We start from the raw sequence: 5530 nt of genomic DNA on the forward strand, positions 1-5530 counted from the left end.
GATCAAGCTGTTGTCCCTGATGGGAAATTCTGAAAATAATTTTTAATTGAAATCAGAAGGTAAGGATATCTTAGGGTTCTTAGTTGTATCTTCACCAGCCCTTGGTTTTGATCCACATATGTATTCGTTGAGGGCCATGTCCTCTGGTCATACTGCCAATCAGTCACTTGTGGTTATTCTTTACTAAAATGTGGTGGATGCAGGAATATCTGCAAGGTCTGTGCAGACCTGTGTCTTGGAGCCAAGCTAGCATATCCTCATGGGCCCTGCTCTACTTCCCTTCTGCTTCACAAACTTTAGAGCTACTGAAAAGCACTGAACTCATGTTACAAGATGCCAGCTGCACTCAGATGTTAACTTAGCCCTATGCAGGTTCCTTGGGCCTCTGCAAGACCTCCAGTGAGTATCAGTCAGTGCCACGGGTGTTTTGAACAGAGGTTACCTTGGCACGAAGTGCACAAGCATAATTTGTGCTGCCATGGCCAGCTGTTGTGGTTGAAAAACAGTTCGACCTGGTTGCACAGCCCAGTAACTTCCTCTGCCTGTGCATAAAACAGGTGTCTTTCCACCCCGGAGTCAGCCTTTGCTGAGCTTTGATGTATGCATAACATTACTTGTTAAATTAAGCCTTCTGTCTCTGCATTAATCTAAACCTTGGGATACCAGCTCCAACCTTAAAAAGGATGGTAGAGATTTCTGCCCCTACCCCCCCTGAATGTGCAATTAATCTGTAGTTGCAGACTTTGGGGCCACCAAGTGTTTATATGGTTTTGAGAGGACGAACTGGTAGATGATGGCCAAACATACAGAAAACCACTGCTGGCTCATTAAGTCCCTGAGCTGCAAACAGGGGTTTGAGCAGAAGCAGAGGCTGGGAGGCTTCCCTTCTTCACCCCTTTTTGGCCCTGTGTGATATTGGGCTGGCATGATCTTTGGTCTGAACCACCGTTACCTCTATATGCCGGAGCTAAGATGTCGCATGCAAAAGTGCGTGTGCAGCAAAGACACTCGATCCACTCCTGTATCCTGACACGCTGCCCCAGAAAGAGGCATTCCTGGGGAGGTTGTTTCTGTGTTGGGTTAATGTTTATCCCAAGCTTGAGCTTCTCATCCTGGGTGAAGGAGAGAGCTAAGCGACAAGGCATTGCCCATGAGCAGGAAGCAACAACACCCTGTAGCAGGATCTATCCCACAGTGCTGTGTTTCTCCTCCAGCTTGCAACCTCCTGCCACCATCACAGACACAGACCTGGGGCTGGCTGTTTTCCCAGGTAAGAGCTGAGTTTGGTGGCCTGAGCCAAAGCTGGGACTTCTCCAGCCGTTTCTCAGTGCTAAGAGCTTTTCTACAGGACATTAGCTCTGTCTGGCTGAGAGATGTGCCAGGTACAAGAAGACAAACCACTTTCCTACGCCAGGGCCATAGTAGTGGAGCTGATACAATTTAATGCCCTCCAGGGTAATTTAACCCCTTTCCTGGAGTTCAGTGAGAGGCTGCAGGCTGCGCTGAGATGCGAAACTGTGAGAATACTCCTGTGTGCTTTCTGCTCAGCTTCAGGATCTCTACAGAGAGGAAAATGGCACTCCAGGTTAGTCAGTGGAAGAGGAGATATCACTAACCGTGGCAAGTGCATTTGGGGTGAGGGTTCCCCTGTCCCGCTGCAGCCGGGATGTTTGCTTTAGGCACATGGTCCACTGCCATTGAGACAAAGTCCCCATTTCTTTTTATTATTAACTGATGGCTTCCTGTCAAGTGCAAAGCTGGTGGATCAGTATCTGCTCTGGTTTTAAGCTTAATTTTCATAATACAGAACCTCTTTTGCACGTTTTGGTGTCAAGCTGTTAGGAAGCTTTGAGCCAACATGCAAAGTAAGTAAAATTAAGTTTCAAGGTCTTGGGAAAAGGTAGTGCTCAGCCCAACATCACAGCCTCCTGCTGAAAGTAATACCTTTGTTTTTTCTTTTATGAAGTGATTCTGTTAGTATAAAAGTATTGTTTATGGCAGCATTTTCCAGGAAGGAAAAGTTCCAAAGGAAATTAAAACCAAGTGATGTACTTTTTGCTTCATCTTCTGATAATTTAACATTTTCCAACATGATAAAAGCTCTTGCGCATTGAGGGGGAATGCTGGTGCCACAGACACTGAAAAGATTTCCAGTTTTGACACTACCACTACAATGGCATTTTAAATCAGTACCCAAAGCTGGCAGGTGTTGTGTGGGCCCAGCTTCCACCCTACCCCTCCACACCACATGTCCTCATACATGTGGCACAGCCAGTGATACTGAACTTTGCAGGGCTGGAAATAATTATAGCAGAATAGGTGGGAACTATGGAAGTTCTTGTTAAATATGATGCTAACTGTTAGTGATTTCCTTCATGTGGCTCCATCCAAACCTACCACAGGCATGTCAGGCCCCTTGTCCTCAGTGCAGTGCCTCCGCTTCAGTGCAGATATACTGGGCTGTGCACTGGTATAATGTGACCTTAAACTAAATTGACTTGAGGATATTGTGTCTGCAAACTGGTCATGCCCTTGCTAGGGTTGCAAGGCATATCACCAAGCAGAAAGCTGTTTTCCTTCTGTCTCATGTCTTCTTCAACTTCTGCAACTGCTCCCTGCAAGGCAGGACCCTGCTCCCTGGGAGCTGCCCCCAGCTAGGTGAGAGGTGCACAGGTACCACAGATGTGGCCACACTGACGTAGCTCCTGCAACGCAGAGCAGCCTTGACAGGTGCCAGTTCTGCTCTTCCTGGCAGCTTGCCACAGGCTGCAGTCAGTGCTGCACATGGTTTCTGGCTAGCAGTGGGCTGATGGTGGTGTTGGATGGTGCTGCTGTCAGGCTCCCCTCCATAATGAACTCTGCTGTCTGTGGTGGTAGCTTTCCTCTTTTCATTAATTTGCACAAGCTGGGAAGAGGTGTCCAGAGGTGACACTAGACTGCCTCTGGCCTGATTTCTGGCACTTAAGAAAGTGGGATGGCAGAGAGTTACAGGGCTGTCCTAGTTTAACCCCAGCCAACAACTAAGCACCATGCAGCTGCTTGCTCACTCCTCCCCCCTCCCAGTGGGACGGGGAGGAGAATTGGAAAAGAAAGTAAAACTTAAGGGTTGAGATAAGAATGGTTTAATAGCTAAAATAAAATATAATAATAACAACAATAATAATAAAAAATATAATAATAATAATGAAAAGGAATATAATAAAAAAGAGAGAAATAAACCCCAAGAAAAGACAAGTGATGCACAATGCAATTGCTCACCACCCACTGACCAATGTCCAAACAGCGATCCACCCCCTGCCAACTCCGCCCAGTTTATATACTGAGCATGATGTTCTGTGGTATGGAATATCCTTTGGCTAGTTTGGGACAGCTGTCCTGGCCATGCTCCCTCTCATCTTCTTGTACACTGCTTGCTGGCAGAGCATGGGAAACTGGAAAATCCTTAATTTAGGAGGAGCGCTACTTAGCAACATTTAAAACATCAGTGTGTTATCAACATTAATCTCACACTAAATCTTAAACACAGCACTGTACCAGTTACTAGGAAGAAGATTAACTCTACCTCAACCAAAACCAGGACAAGGGCACATTGCTTCAACTTCTGCTGTTGGATCCCAACAGAAAGTACTAACAACACTGTTTTCTTCAGGGCTGCTGGGAGGCCCTTTACACAGCAGGACAAGTATTGTGTGGGGGTGCTCTTTGCCACAAGCCACCTCCATGGACACAGGCTGTCAGCAGCGGTTGCTCAGCCAGGCCCCTGCTGTTGGATGACCAGTTGAGAAGTCCCAGGAAAAAAGACAGAGAGTAGAGTTCACCTCAGTCACCAAGGACACCCCAGTACAGACACCAGTCCCAGTCATCCAGTCTTAGACTGCAAAGTGGAATGGGAGCAAAACCATTCACTTTGTTGGCACCTAAAACAGCTCTGAGAAATGGCACTTGTGCATGACTAGCATAGCTAGAAGCCTACAGTGGACAGGGCTGCAGGCAGTAGAAATGTTTCCCACCGATAACATCAAAGAAGGATAATCTTTGTCCCTCTGTAAGTCCTGCATGCAATCTTCTACAGCTCAACCAGGGCCAGAGCACAGCGCGTGTGTGAAAGCAAGCACTGGAAATCATCTGTGCATCAGCACCTGACCTGTCTTGTACTTCTCCATGGTGAAGATGTGAGCATGCACTGTCCTGAGGGGTTCCAGAAGTCATCTCCATTCCTGTAGGCAGAGTAGGTCCAGGACAGCTGCTGCACAAGCAGCCACAATTTGTGTCCACAGCTGGATTGCTTCCTGCACTCCATCCATGGACATGCTTTTCAACAGCTGTGTTTCTGCTCGAGTGCCTCTGTCTCCTAGGTTGTCCTAGCCTGGCACCTGGCATCAAGGCATGGAGATCACTCTTAGGGGCTGCTGGTTGCTTCTGAAATTTTGCTCAAGTCCCTTGAAGGATTTGGTGGGACTGCTTTTGTCAAGGGTCTGCTTTTCCTTCCCCAGAATGACTTCAGCTGCCCTGAGGGACTGGCAGACTCCCATATCACCACCACAGAATCAAATCAGAGACATCTGAACTGCAGCATCTCACTTGTGGAGGACACTCAGTCTCACGGTCTTGTCACACCTTGCTGGCTCAGCCCAGAGCTGCCTGCCCCTGCTACTGATTCGCGGAAAAAGACTCTACAACTCGAATAGAGTTATACAGCAGGTGTGTTTACTCTGGCTGGGGTGCAAGGGGATTTCTCCACAAAGCTTGCACCCCAACAGCACATTTTACCAAAAACTTATAGAGTGTGGATATACATATTCATTGGATTACATAACACAAACATACATATGCATGAGTAAGGCTGGGTTCTAGAGGCTGGTGCCAGCAGTTTATGTTCTCTTTGCACCTGCGCATTGCCTCCTGTGGGGTGTCTTCGGGGGTCTTTGGGAGGAAGGCTTGTAGTCTTTCTCACCTTGTTTTTTCCCCGGAGCATGCGCAGATTCTCTTGGCCAATTTCTTGACCAACAAAAATGTTTTTCAGCTGGTTTACTCATCCTATCTTCAAAGGGAACCAATGAAACTTCTACCATCCGTATATGGCTATCTTTACTCATTACCGAGGCCCAATGAGTTAGAGCACACCTGTTCCTCAAGAACAAAACCATGATATTTTGCTGAACACTGCTGTTCTTGGTAGATTTTCACAGTAAACTGCTTTGTTTTGATGGACACAGTAGTCCTTGGTAAAATTCCACAGAACAGTCTGGGCAAGCAGGATTATTAGCAATATTAAAAAAATACTGTAAGTAATACTATAACTCGCTGTAAGTAAGTAAATAAGTTGCTAAGCAGTTTTCTATAAGTAAATAAGTAAATAAGTCTTAAAACAAGTAATCATTTCTCTGTATCACTACCCTGACTGGTGGGACTAAAGCGTGGAGATGAGCCAGCTGTCTCAGTCTCTGTTCACAGAGGACTAGAGTGGTGTTAGTTGAGTGGGTGACCTGGTGTACTGCGTCTGGCTGAGCCAGAATTGGTTTTCCCCTGT

This window comes from Strix aluco, chromosome Z (genome assembly GCF_031877795.1).
Source record: "Strix aluco isolate bStrAlu1 chromosome Z, bStrAlu1.hap1, whole genome shotgun sequence".
Lineage (NCBI taxonomy): Eukaryota > Metazoa > Chordata > Aves > Strigiformes > Strigidae > Strix > Strix aluco.